This window comes from Physeter macrocephalus, chromosome 19, assembly GCF_002837175.3.
Source record: "Physeter macrocephalus isolate SW-GA chromosome 19, ASM283717v5, whole genome shotgun sequence".
Taxonomy (NCBI): domain Eukaryota; kingdom Metazoa; phylum Chordata; class Mammalia; order Artiodactyla; family Physeteridae; genus Physeter; species Physeter macrocephalus.
In genome coordinates, this window is record NC_041232.1 from 30,828,237 (window position 1) to 30,842,813 (window position 14,577).

The 14,577-nt window shown below is 44.8% G+C and overlaps 1 pseudogene; it reads left to right on the plus strand.

Annotated features, from left to right (window-relative positions):
• The first annotated feature begins 4,176 nt into the window (after positions 1 to 4,176).
• LOC102984511 (uncharacterized) overlaps positions 4,177 to 14,577 on the plus strand; it is a 38,391-nt pseudogene continuing 27,990 nt past the window's right edge.

Genomic DNA, 14,577 nt, shown 5'->3' on the forward strand with positions numbered 1-14,577 from the left:
TCTCTCTCTGAGGGGAAAATATGTAATGTTTTTTTTTTTTCTTCTTTGTGCGATTCTACTTTTCCAGTTTCTTCAAGTGTCTGTCACCATTATTATACATATTTTTAAAAACAGTTTATTTGGGAACCGAGTGAGATGTAAATGAGGAGAAATTTGGAAAACTGACTTTTTCCTGGAACTTCAAAGCCATTATTACCCTCACCAAATGTTACAAACGCCTTTGTTCAATACTGATTTCTTTAGTCACATTCTAATTAGAATGGTGATAGATGAGTTTCTATTACAGATATTATTTATAGTAACACTCTGTGTGAGATCTTTCCAAATGAATAAGCTTTGCCTTGGATTTGCACATTAGTGGTTTAAGCAGTGCGTTTGCTTTTTAAGGGTAGTAATTTAGTATACCATGCAAGTAATTTTTAAGTGTTACCACAGTATAATTGAAAGATAGTGCTTCTCTGGGTTTGCTTAACTTTTACTTCTCTCCCCATAAAGCTGTCTCTCACCAGCGCTGTCTTCTTTAAGCAAGCATGGCCTAAAACAAAAACAAAACCCATAAACTCTGGACTCAGCAATCCCTGCCACTTAATGAGTTTTATCACCTCAAGGCAGTGACTTAAGCATTTGAGCCTCGGTTGGCTCAAAAAGAGAACAGTAGCCAACTCCAAAGGTTGTTATGGTGAAAACCCTTTGGTTCTTTGACAAAGTACCTTACCAAATAGGAACGCGTGAGAAAGTTCTTTGTAAAATAGAAAATGGCAGTTGGATGTAATGACTTGATTTGTCCCCCTCTCCCCTCCATGCTTTGCGTCCCTTATTCTGTATGTGAGAATCCAAACTAGTCTATCTCAGGAAGAGCAAATTGCCTCTGCTTGAGAAAAAAATAGCCCTCTGCTTGGGGAGAATTCAGAAGCTGCAAAACTCTCTTTCTTGTTAGGATTCAAGCAATGGGAGTGACCCTAGCTAGGATCCTTCCCTGTATCCAGGTCAATGTTCACTTTGGTCAGAGGGGCAAAAAAGAAACGCGTGTTTATGATGACCTCATGCTTTCCTGTGGTGAGAATTTAGCTGATATTGTCAATGAAACCATGCCCACGAGGCAGCCAGCACAATGCCTCGCAACGTTCAGCATGAATCCAAAACCTACACATGCACGTTCGTAAGATTCTCGCGTGGCTTGTCAGGTAAGGTGTGTGTGTGTAAGGGCGTGCACATATTAGTGGATTAACTATATTAATTTTCTGTAGAGGGATTTTATATTTGCATGGGCCCTTTCTGTATGAATAGAGAGGCAGTTGATAAGTGATAACAGAACATTTGTGTGCTTGAGCTGGGTCTTGTCCGATACCTTTCCTGGGGATGCTTCCCAAGGACTAAGAAGGAATTCGCAGGCAGCACAGGCTCTGCGTCCTCCAGAGCAGTGGGTCTTAAGCCTAAATGCCCATTAGAAACACTTGGGGATTTTTTTTCAAAGATACTAAAGTCTGAGCTTCCGGAGAGTCTGAGTTCATTGGTCTGGAGGTGGGACCCAGCATTGCTACTTTGTAAGAGATTGCAGACAAATGCCATGGACGGCCAGGGTGGAGACTCACTAGCCCCGTGAAGGGGCCCTGAGACCCAAGCATGCGTTGGAATACACGGACGCGCCCCGCCCCCCCGCCCCCAGTGATTCAGTAGGTCTGGGACAAGGCCTGAGAATGAGCGTTTCTAGAAAGTTCTCAGGTGCTGGTGATGCCAGCGATCTGGAGATGGCACTTTGACAACTACTGGCCTCATAGAAAGAGCACTGATTTAGGAGAACAGCTGGGTGGCAAGTTTCTTGACCTATTGTGATTCATCTTCTAGAAAAGGAAATTAACTTATCCACATACAAATTACTGTGAAGATTTATTGAGACAGTGTTCTCAGAGTCACATAAGGAATGTTTCTAGTGCTGAATAAGCCTAAGGCAATACTATTATCTCCCCCACGTATTGGGAGCTTGAGAGATACAGAGGGGGTGGCCCCCAGGAACACTAAGAGAAGCACGATGGTAAGGTGATGAAGGCAACGCTAGTACCACCTGTAGTTAGGCTGGAAATAACAACTCCAGTCGAAGAAATTACACCTTTAAGGGGCATCAGGAATTACCTTGTAAACATTGATAAGAATAACCAAAGTGACAGAAAAGTAGGACGTTTCCAAAGAGGCACCAAAAATGATTTTTAAAATATTGCAGTGATGCCCCCCCTCAAAGTGTTTCAGCATTAGTTTGTTATAATCACCCAAGACAGGTCTATAGGCTCAGAAAGCCTTGAAATAAACTACACTAGAGAAGAACCAATCGTGGCCACTCAGGAGGATGCTCGTACAGAGGTGAGCAAGCAGACAGAAAAATCAGTATGCAGTAGATGTGATGGGAGGTGTAACAGTGGTGAGTGACAATTAGCCCAAAGGAGAAAGAGCCTCTCCAGGGTGGGAGAGGAGAAGCAACTTTGGGATCGACCCTTAAAGGACGTGGAGTGTTCACCGGACACCAGACAAAGGAGGTGGTGGGGGGTGAGGAGCAGGACACAGGAAATGCTAGAAGCCTCTCACGCAGGAATGGTTCCTCGGTCTGGCATTTCATGATTCCAAATAGCCGTCTGTTACCAGTTCTGTCCTCTGCTCTGGTAACTGCGGAAACGTTAACCTAAATGACAATGGAGACCATCAGAGGTCTAAGGGAAATGTCCCCAGAGGGACAATGCCAGTACAAGTGACTGAGAGTCACCAAAGGGCTACTGATTGCAATGCCCGCCCCCAGAAGGAGCCACAGCTGAAGTCCAAAGTCAGGGCTGTAAAGAGAAAGGTGGGGGGCGAAGAAAGGGTTTTTATAACTTGGAGCAGGTGATGGAGGTCGTGGGGAAATCTCCTCTCTAGAGATGGTAAGGTAAAGCAAAACATACACAAGATGTCAGCTCTGGGGACTGGCTTAGGATATCCTGCAAGAAGCTTGGAGCTGGATTGGATTTCTTATCCAGTAGTTCTTCCAGTTTTATAATTCTAGATCTATATAAGTGGTAACTTTCCACGTAAGGAAAGTTTAAAAACAGAAGAGCATGTTCTTCAAGTACAAGGAGAATTATCGGAAGTATTTGAAAAGAGAGAACTAAGAATTCAATGGAATTTTTTTGTATAAAACCTCTCAGGGCTTCCCTGGTGGCGCAGTGGTGGAGAGTCCGCCTACCGATGCAGGGGACACGGGTTCGTGCCCCGGTCCGGGAGGATCCCACACGCCGCGGAGCGGCTGGGCCCGTGAGCCATGGCCGCTGAGCCTGCGCGTCCGGAGCCTGTGCTTCGCAACAGTAAGAGGCCACAACAGTGAGAGGCCCGCATACCGCAAAAACAAAAAAAAACAAACAAACAAAAAAAAAAACCTCTCAATTAGGGAGAGGCCACGGCAGTGAGAGGCCCGCGTACCACAAAAAAAACAAAACAAAAAAAAACAAAAAAAAAAAACTCTCAATTACCAGAAATAGGTGGGACAGTCTGATTAGTTTTTGCCATATCTTTGATACATGACTTAACAATGTTTAAAGGCTGACAATACCGTGTAACATACTTAATGCCAATAATACTGTGAATAATTTCTCTTTTGAGAATTCAAAGCACTCTTTAAGGATTTTTCCATGTATCAGAGTCTTCATATATTATTTCTTCTCACTACACAGTGTCGTGGAGACAGGAGGTGAAGGAGATGGCCGTCACTGACCTCAGAGTCTGAGAGTTGATTTTTGGAATAAATTCCTTGTAACAGCCTGTTTGTTATGTGACTTTCTGAAAAGTGCAAACATTAGGTGCTTTGAATTTTTAAAAACTTGAATTTAAGGTGAAGGGGAGTTTCCTACAAAAAGATACAGGGGTGATCCATTTGAAGCATGACATCCCCCCTTCTGTTTGGAGAGAAGTCGATTATCAGGAGCATCTGGGGAAAGCCAGCTTTGGGTCTCATTGGTATTGGCTGGGATGTTCTGTTAGATTCTAAAGCAGGTGAAATTACCCTTAGGATTGAAGACATCCTCAAACATTCAGGGTGGGGCAGCTTGGCTTCCTTGTGTAGGAATCATTTCTCAGGTTTCTTCTAGTCATTTCTGAGAAAGTGAGCTTTTTCCATCCATCAGGGTTAGTGGGTGGGAGTCGGTGGAGGAAGGGGGCATGTTGGAAGGTGGGGACCAGGACCAGGACCAGAGGGACCAGCCAGCACAGCCTGGGTCTGCGCTTGGAGTTACCTGGCAGGAATCAGAGGATGCTGCGAGCCCGGGGCCAGGTGACAGTCACAGGTAAGAGCACACGAACACAGCAAGTCAGAGCGGCAGGAGGGTTGGCAAGAGACGGTGTAAAGTAGGAAGGTTGAGAGGGAAGTTGGGTTATATGGGCAGAGTCCAAAAACTTACCAAGGACTGGCTGCTCTGCGTGCAGACGGCTTTTGAAAATTCTGGTGTTGGCGTGTTTGCTTGTCATTCCCCTTCCTCCTAAATGTGATCTGGCAGGAGCAGGAGACCAAGGGGAGGCAGAAGTCTAGCTGAGTGTGCCGGGCAGTTGGGTACCCATTAATAAAGGGTTGATGATAAGTGGATGTTATTTAAGAACCCATGACTAATATCTAGCTGTCATTCCCCTGCCAGGGTCCATGAGATGGCCCTGCTGTGCCCAGAATGGCTCCTACAGAATTTTTTGACAGGTGCTATATGTTATAAAGACTAAACACCTGACTTCAGCCCTTTTCGACATGAAACAAGAAAAATGTTAGCACTATTTATAAGGCCATGAGCAATGAGAGGTGACTTATAAGTCACCCCTCCTGTATGTACACACGTACACACACACACACCTCAGCCCTTTGCTTACAGCTCCAGCCATCTCCTGGTGGCCACCACACCCCTCTAGGATGGCTTTTCCAGAAGCTTCCCCATTCTTGTTGAGTTCACTTAACCCCATCTGTAAGCAGTCTTAATGTCTCCGTCATACTCTTCTGAGGGTGCCATTTGTCCCTGCAAGAACACGATCTGTGCGGCCACCTATTAGCTTTGTGATGCTGGGCAGTTATTTAAGATCTTCCCTTCACATCTTCAGGTGGAGTCGGTAAAGTGCTCGTCTGAACAATGTCAAATGACAATGTGTGACCCGCTCTGACCTACAGAAATGGCAATGTCATATGCTGTGAGAATGACTTCAATGTAAAACGATTCAAATAGTGCCCAGCACGCTGTAAGCAGCGCCTTTCTACTTATGATGCTCGGGTGCTATCAGTGATGTCTCTGCCCAATGGCAGCAAGTCCTTGCTGCTGCCTCCTGCCCCATCCCAGGCAGACACTGCTCAGGGCTTTCCAACCGAGCCCAGAGGCAAATTCAAACCCTAGGAAGGGAAGAGGCACTGCTTTTCAACCCCATGGCCCTGTTCTTCTGGCCTTGCCCTGCAGGGATTTCCATGCCCACCACCCGCTGGTCTAGAGCAAGGGGCCCCCCACTCCCATTGTGGCGGGCAGTGTGCTCCTGGTATCTCGCAACAGAATGTTTTCATAGGAATGTTCTGCCTGACGGTTACATCACGGTGATGAAATCGTGGGTAATCACCCGTTCAATCCATTTTACCTGTAACCTGTCTCCACTAATCAAGGTCCTTTTAATGGTTGCTGGAAAAGACCTGCTTGTCCTCGAGCTGCACGGAGCTTAAACAATGAGATGTTTGCCCAAGTTGTCTTCCAGGGACTTCGATCAGCTGTGTCTAGTTGGAGCTGAGTTGGTTAAAACTGGATAGGACCCCTGACCCTCCATCTGGGCATGCGCGAATGTCCGCTCGATGACCTTTTGATGTCAGAGGGCTCAAAACCACCCTCAGCTGGAGCCAAGCGCCTCGGTTTTTGAACAAGCAGAGGCTGTGGCTGAGCTGCGCCTGCGCAGAACGAGGATGACGCACCTGTTTCCCGTCACCTTTCCCCGCGCTCCCCACGCTCCCCACGCTTCCCGAGCTTGAGACGCAAGCTCATCCCATAAATACCCCAGGCCCTGCCTTCCGGGAGGCAGGTATGAGGCTTTCTTTTCTCGTCTCTGTGCTCAGCTGCCTTGTGTATAAACCCTCTCACTGCTGCAAAGCTCAGCATCTCAGCGTTTGGCTCGCTGGGCGTTGGGCAAAACGAACCTGGTTTAGTAACATTAATACTTGACTCCGCTGCAGTTACCCCCATAAGTGGGGTTCTGAGCGCTGGCCTATAAGTTCAAGAACCTTTGCGTCATTTTGGTTTTTTGGAACTTGTGTTCTGGATTTCAGACTTCTTACAAATGAAATGTAACCTGCAGGGCTTAAGGGGTGGGGATGCTGAGCTATTTGATGAGCTGAATGTGACCCACACAAAACTACCGCATAGCTTAAGTTGTCCAGGGGTGTGTTGGGGAGATAATTTTCCATGGATATGAATACTCCAAATAAGTTAAATCATACATGTGTACCTGTACCTCCACCGACTGTCCTAGTTCTTTGCAGCTCAGTTCTTCCAACTCTGTGCTTCCTATGTAAGCTGCCACTTCTAAATAACATCAGAACCTCTCTGAGGCCCCTCTTTACTGTCTAGGCTTGTCATAAACGTTCTGAATCCTGCCCCTCAATACTAGGTCCCAGCCAGGTTCTAGTTCCCTTCACCTTTGAATTAAATTTAGAACATGTTTATGAAAATGAAATATTAAAGAACTGAAGCAGACCTGTAACTTTGAAGAATTAAGACAAGTTAAAGGTAAAACATCTCCATACCCTTTTGAACTTCTGAAATAATATGCTGAAGGACAAAGGAGGCAAAGGAGATGGTGCCTTTTTATTTGACTTTAAAAAAAAAAAAGAATGGTACTAATGAGGCCAAACCTTCCCTTACTTTTAAGTCTGTTGTCAAAGAAACAGTTTCCAGCCATGTACACTCTGCAGGCTGGGCATCCTTCAGGCGTCCCCCGCTATTGGAAGGATCAATGGCTTCCTTCTCACATCAACAAAATATTGATACATTAGGGATGAACTCCTAACAAGAGAAGCCCGGGATTGATGGAGCATATTAATTAGTTTAAAGTGGAAACACTTTTTCTGCACCGTTGCTAAGAGATGGAAACCCACCCACCCCACCTATACTATGGGTATAGGGTGAGTGGAAGGAAGAGGTTAACAGCAAACATAATTCAGACTGAATTCAACAAACATAACTCATGGGCTTATCCAGCTGGTTCTGGGAATGAGATAGGGCCTGATAAATCAACTCACCCAATTACCTTTTTTTCTTTTTTGCCTATGAAAATTCGTCCCCCCGTCAACGTTTTCATTTTGCATTCAGTTAGGTCATTGTATATTTATAAATTTGATTCCTTTTTACACAGAGAAAGTTTGTGTGCATTTCCAAACTATATCTTAAATGCAAACTTAGCATACCCATGTACTTTAAGAGTATATAATTTTGCATATGCAAGGTAATTCAAACAGTGGTGTAATTCCTTTTCCTAACTCAAAGAAGAGAAAATACCAATACCAGATTTTAGAGTCTCCCTAGGCATCTTCTGCCTGATGGAGGTTTAGCCCACGCAAATGTCACATGCATTCTAAATTTAAATGTTGTCAGATTCATATAACATTTCACTTTCCAGTGTATTTGAAGCAATGTTGCAAGACATTGCTATATTTCAGGGATCGTTTTGCTCTGCTTTCAACAGTTTTGTCAGGAGGCTTGAATTTATTTGGGGAATGCTACCTAGTTTGATTTCAGAAAAGCTGTCATCCAGTATTGAGCAGCCAAATGATACAAGGTATTTTGGGACCAGAAGAACCCTTAGCTGGCTGCCTCCTGACTCAATGTGGGGATCCTGCCTAACTGCCACCCTGAGTCTGGCCTTTCACAAAGCTCAGACTTAGTACCGCGTGATGACTTTAAGGTGTTTTTTTCATTAGCCTCAGGTATTGGGCTGTATTTTTTTTTTTTTTTTTTGGCTGCATCGGGTCTTAGTTGCGGTCTTAGTTGCTCAGCCTCTTCGTTGCGGCGCGAGGGCATCTCTCTAGTTGCAGCGCGCGGGCTCCAGAGTGCATGGGCTCTGTAGTTTGCAGCGTGTGGGCTTAGTTGCCCTGCGGCATGTGGGATCTCAGTTCCCCAACCAGGGATCGAACCTGCGTCCCCTGCATTGGAAGGCAGATTCTTAACCACTGACTGGGGGATTTTTGCAGAAACTAACGCCTGTGGCTGACGATTTGTTATGCAAGTGAATATTGAAACGTCTCCGGTCAACAACGTTCGGGTACGTCTCTGGTTGATAAGGTGTTAAAAGTTAGCTCTGAACTGCTACTCAAGAAGTGTGGCTCAACTCTGAGGGTTTCTTGAAAAGCATAAATGGAAAGAAGCTATTATCAGCGAATCTCAAGATTCTGATCACCAAGGTTCACCTTTATAGTCCCTAAGTCTGGATTATGTACAGTCACCACGGCTGCCCAGGTGTAGGAAAGCCTCAAATCCACATCTTGGCAAGCTCACCCACGTGGAGGTGGCCAAGATCCTGCTCAAAATACCTCTCTTCAAAGTGAACATGGAGCAAATTCCCTCCCGGGGCTCACCACCCCACTCCCGCTCCAATGTCCCTAGCAGGATCAATCACTGGTCTTGAGTCAGCAGTCTAAAATCCCACCAGGCATTCCATTTTTGAGAGGACACACACTACGTTACGTTTTGCATTCACAGCAGCAAAGGCAATGCCTGACATACGTATGTTTATTGAACCATTGAAGTGATCACTGAAGTTGATGAGATCTGATCCTGATTCCCAGACAGGAAGGACGGCCCACCTGAGTTGAATCAAGGGCACGGAGGCATTCTGGGGAGAATCCAACCAGCTTTACACCTGGGGGGACCCATGGGGCCATCACCGTTCTCCCAAGTCTTTCAACATGATCCAGCCCCTGAATCTTGAGGCCCAATGTCAAGATCCTCACATTGCTATTTGTCTAGATTGAGGTTTTGACTCTGATTTCATATATGCGCTGAGACCACCCTAGATGATTCAGAGTTGCCGCTGGCCAGCTTGTCATCAATTAGCTCAATCCCATGATGGCCCATCTCCTCCACCAGGTGAATTGTCTTTCATCAGGACTGCTCAGCCTGGACATCACCAGCTCTTACTTTTTCCTAGAAACTTTTCCAGTCTTATGGAGGGGACAGCATTCCTAGCCATCCTCTCTAGTAGCTGAAATCTAACGCTTTCCTCTAATTCCTGACAGGGCCGCGCTTGCAGACTCCTTGCATTCAGAGGTGGTAACTCAGGTCCGCTACAGTGTAGGGAACTGCAGGATGCCGTCCGGGCTTCTGAAGTTGGCAGCTCCCTCTTTTCACCTCCTTTCTTGGAACAGCTGCTAATGTCCTGATCGTGGAGACATGGACTCCACTTGAAAGGGCCACTTCTTTCCTGAAGCAAAATCTCCCATACTTGGATAATCACAGCAGAATTTATGGGAGCACCTTCCTCCCCAAAGAGAACCTTCTCTTACTTTTAGCAAGAAGAGCAAGCAGCTTTGGCTTTCTGTGTGCGTGGCCCTCCAAGTTTAAACAGGCTGTGATCAAGGCTATTTGACAAATTTAGAAGACAGCTGTCTCTATCGGGTTGATTTTCATGCAGGAGGTGGTACAGTATAGACTAGGGGCAGGGAGTGGATTTGGGCTTGAATCCGAAAGGGTGAGACCAATGAAATGGTCTCAATGAAATGAAAATCATGTTCTATATAAATAATGACCACTGTGCGGATGTCGATAGATCATTTGGCCTTTGAAATGCTGCAGACATGGTCTAATATTTTATGAACATCATTTGCCACCACTTGCTCTGCCCCCATAAAATAAAGTCCGAACTGTTCATTGTGGCCTTCAAGGCCACGCACAGTCAGAACCTACCCACCTTCTCAGCTTCAACACCACAGACTTCCCAGCCCACCCCATGACCTAGAGTGTAGACACATTGGGTCCCCATCTCTCAAGCCTATATTCACACTTCAGGACATTCACTGATGGTGAGCCCTTTATGTTAGTGTGTCCCTACCTTATTTACTTAATAGCACACATCATATATCATAATTTTGCATGGCAAATGGAGTAAGATGGAAGGATTTGAGGATGTCTGTGGGGCTTTGTGAAAAAAATATTTTTTATTTACAGAATCATGATAAAATGTAAAGACAGTATATTAGGGGAAATAATTCTGATTTTTAAATAATATTTTTAAATATTTTCAGTGTTAGTGATAAACTCTACATGGTTTCATATTTCTGTGAATGTATTTTTTAATATCTGTAAGCTTGAAATGTTTCCATGTTATTCCTGAACAAGAAATTTTAATGATGATTTCTTCAAATTCTGATAGTCTCCCTTGATGAGAACCTTTTTTTAAATAAATAGGTAAGAAAAATGTATCAGCCATTGGTTTTATAATCATTCAAAATTTATAAGGCGGGAATTCCCTGGCATTCCAGTGGTTGGGATTCAGTGCTTTTACTGCCAAGGGTGCGGTTTCAATCCCTGGTTGGGGAACTAAGATCCCACAAGCCATGTGGCCCAAAAAATAAATAAATTTTGAAAATAAATAAAGCCACTGTGAAATTTTTTTTAATTTATAAGGCTATTATATTTAAATTTATGTAATTTATATTATAAGGATATTATATTTAAATATCGCAACAGCTCTTCTATTGACAAGTGTAATTTTTAAGTTCTTGTGATAAGGTTAATGGATTTTTAAATCCAGTTGAACTTTTTATATCAATTGGGTCAGATTTACTTATTTATATAAAAAATGTTATTGATCTTTTATTCTTTGTCAGGTTCTAGATACCAGTGAGTCAGTGCTGAACAACAACAATAATGAAAAATTCCTGCCCTCAGGGAGTTTACATCCTAGTCAGGGGAGACAAACAATAAACAAAATAGATATTTAGTATGTTTATATGGTAGTAAATGATACAGAGAAAAATAAAAATGGGGGCTATTTAGCAATGGCGGTGCTGGCCAATTTTGAATAGGATGGTCAGTATCACCTCACCAAGAAGGTGATATTTGGGGGCTTCCCTTGGTGGCGCAGTGGTTGAGAGTCCGCCTGCCGATGCAGGGGACACGGGTTCGAGCCCTGGTCTGGGAGGATCCCACATGCCGCGGAGCAACAGGGCCGGTGAGCCACAACTACTGAGCCTGCGCGTCTGGAGCCTGTGCTCCGCAACAGGAGAGGCCGCGATAGTGAGAGGCCTGCGCACGGCGATGAAGAGTGGCCCCCGCTCGCCGCAACTGGAGAAAGCCCTCACGCAGAAACGAAGACCCAACACAGCCAAAAATAAATAAATAAATAAAATTTTTAAAAATATATATATTAAAAAAAAAAAAAAAGAAGGTGATATTTGGACAAAGACCCAGAAAAGATGAGGCTGTGTGGGAGGAGCGTTCCAGGCCGACATAAGGAGCAGATGCAAAGTGTGAGACAAGAGTGTGTCCAGCTTGGTCCAGAAACACGCTGATGACAATCATAGATTGAGCCGAATAACCATGGCAGGCAATAGTATGACATGAAACCTGAGACATAACGGAGGTCGGACCACAGAGAGCTCTGTAGGCCGCTGTGAGGACTTCCTCTAAACTAGGTGAGAAGCTGATGTGGGGCATTAGCAGAGGGGGGGATGAAACATATATATATTTAAAGGATGACTTTCTCTGCTGGTTGAAGATAGAGCATGTATGACTCAAGGTTCTCCAGAGAAACAGAACCGATGGACCTACAGGGGTATGTAGAAGAGGACATTTATTACTACAGGAACCGGCTCATGCGGTTATGGAGGCTAGGAAGCCCCACAACCTGCCATCTGCAAACTGGAGAACCAGGAGAGCCAGCGTGTAATTCTCCAAGTTCCAAGGCCTGAGAACCAACAGAGCTGGTGGTGTAGCTCCCAGTCTGAGGTCAAAGGCCTGAGAAGCAGAGGGCTGCTGGTAGGAAGCCCCAGAAACCAAAGGCCTTAGAAGCAGGAGCTCTGGTGTCCAAGGGCAAAAGAAGATGGACGTTCCAGCTCCAGAGAGAGAAAATTCGCTCTCCCTTCACCTTGATTTCTATTTAGGTCCCCCATGGCTTAGGTGATTCCCACCACATTGGTGAGGGCACATCTCTTTACCCAGCCTACTGAATGAAATGCTAATCTCCTCCAGAAACATCCTCACCCAGAAATGTTTTACTAGCTACCTGGGCCTCCCTTCGGCCAGTCAAGCTGACACGTAAAATGAACCATCACAGATTACAAAGGGGCATTGATTGCAGCAGAAAGAACATTAGGAGGCCTTCACAATAATCCAGGCCGAAGACGAGAGACTATTGGAGAATCGGCGTTTCACAACACACCTGCTCCCGTGTACCAGTCAGGAAGTTCCGCTCTGAAGCATCCAGAGACTAAGCCAAAGCAGGCACAGAGGGACCTTAACTGTTTCCATTTCAGGTTTTAATTTCCCTGGAGTCCAGAGACCCTGAATCAAAGCACCCAAGTTTGAACCCTCACACCAGGATTCTTGAGCCTCGACATTATTGAAATGAGATGATTTTTCTTGCATCCCAGCATCTCACGAATAAGCTCGCCCTGCTTATTCTCACGTACAAGGGACAGCATCAGGCTGTATCCTCATCCCTAGGGAAGCTCAGACTGAGGCAGCTGCCTCTGCACCCCCGCCTTTGCACTTGTCCCACCCGGAGAAGTGGCTCCTGGGTCCTCCTCTGTGTGGTCCCCCCATTCATACCAGCAAGACATTTAGTCTCAGGTTTTCTCAACTGAGATCCTGAAATAATTAGATATTATGTAGATGTGAGTGCAGGGTGTGACTGGGTCAAAGAGAGCTCAGGACACCAGGAGTCCCCTGTCACCCTCCAAAGGCTTGGTCCCCCCAGCCCTGACCCAAATTCATCTCCAGCTTGACCCCCATTCCTCATTGACCCGCTGCCCCCTACCTGCACAGCCAGATGTAGATGTGGCACCAGCCTTTGCCTGCGTTTATTCTAAAGCAAATAATTTCTTGTTCTCTACATCCTAAGTCCCATCTCAGCCCTCTGCGACTTTTTCCACGCTGCTCCCTCCACCTGGAGCCTCTGCCTCGTTTTCTCTAATGGGTTAACTTTTACTCATTCTTCAAGGCTCAACCCAGACATCATGGGCAACACCCCAAAGTGCCCCCTTTGCATTCGTCTGCTGTTAGATGTAGAATATTCTATTGAAGGCATCGCTTTGTCTTTCCCACCAGACTCAGAGTGGATATCCTGTCTACTTCTAAATTCCCATGTCCTGCCCCACTTAATACATGCTTGCAGAACTCGGATTCCCTGTCTGTAAAGCTTATTCAGCGGTTTAAAGTAATCCAAATTGATTGCCTCCTTGTCTGTTTTCTTAATCAGACTTAGGATGGAAGTTGTCTCTATTCTATGTCTTTCATCTACTGCTCAACTAGATGTAAGTTTCATGCAGGTGGGGATCATGTATTCAATATATGAATATTGAATATATTCAATATAGGTGTTAACCTAGCAATACCTACCTAGCATGGCAATGAGCACACACCGTAATGCAAGTACTTATCAATTGTCTCATGATCTCTAGTTTTCTTTCTATTAAGTAAGGAGAGTTAAGTTTCTCTGCTTCAGGGAGTGATTTTGAACATTGTTTAGTAAACATTCAAGATTAGATTTGCTTCTTTGGATGAAATATGGTTTAAAAAAATGAGATCTCATTATGAAAACCTTTATTCAGTATTACATGCATGTCTTTCCAATGACTAAAGGGAAACCCACAACGATAACAGAGTAATTCCAAAAGGAAATTACCTCAGTATATTTGGTTCCTCTTTTCCAAAGCCTGTGTATCTTTGAAGCGTCAATGTTAGAATTGTCATAAAAGCCAATATTTAGATATTTATACATTCCATGTCAATATCATTCTATTCACTCACATGTAAATATAATTTGATGGTTATTACAACCCCCAGAAGTCAACAAAGAGATCAACATTTGGAAAAGTCGTGTATAATAAAATTGCTTAATATTATCCATATTTTATTTTATTTATTTTTTATTTATTTTTGCGGTACGCGGGCCTCTCACTGTTTGTGGCCTCTCCCGTTGCGGAGCACAGGCTCCGGACGCGCAGGCTCAGCGGCCATGGCTCACGGGCCCAGCCGCTCCGCGGCATGTGGGATCCTCCCGGACCGGGGCACGAACCCGTGTCCCCTGCATTGGCGGGCGGACTCTCAACCCCTGCGCCACCAGGGAAGCCCCTATTTTTTTTATCTCACTTGTTTTGGGCACAAAAGATCAGCTTAGTAATTCAAAAAAGTGAAATAGATGCAATTTTTGGAGGTAATTATCTAACAACATTTGGAAATTTCTCATATACGTCTTATCTAATGATATGGGGGAAATGCTTAAAATAAAATATTATATAGTGAATTTACTGAAATGGGATATTGTTGCCTTTTTTTTTTTTTTTTGCGGTACGCGGGCCTCCCACTGTTGTGGCCTCTCCCGTTGCGGAGCACAGGCTCC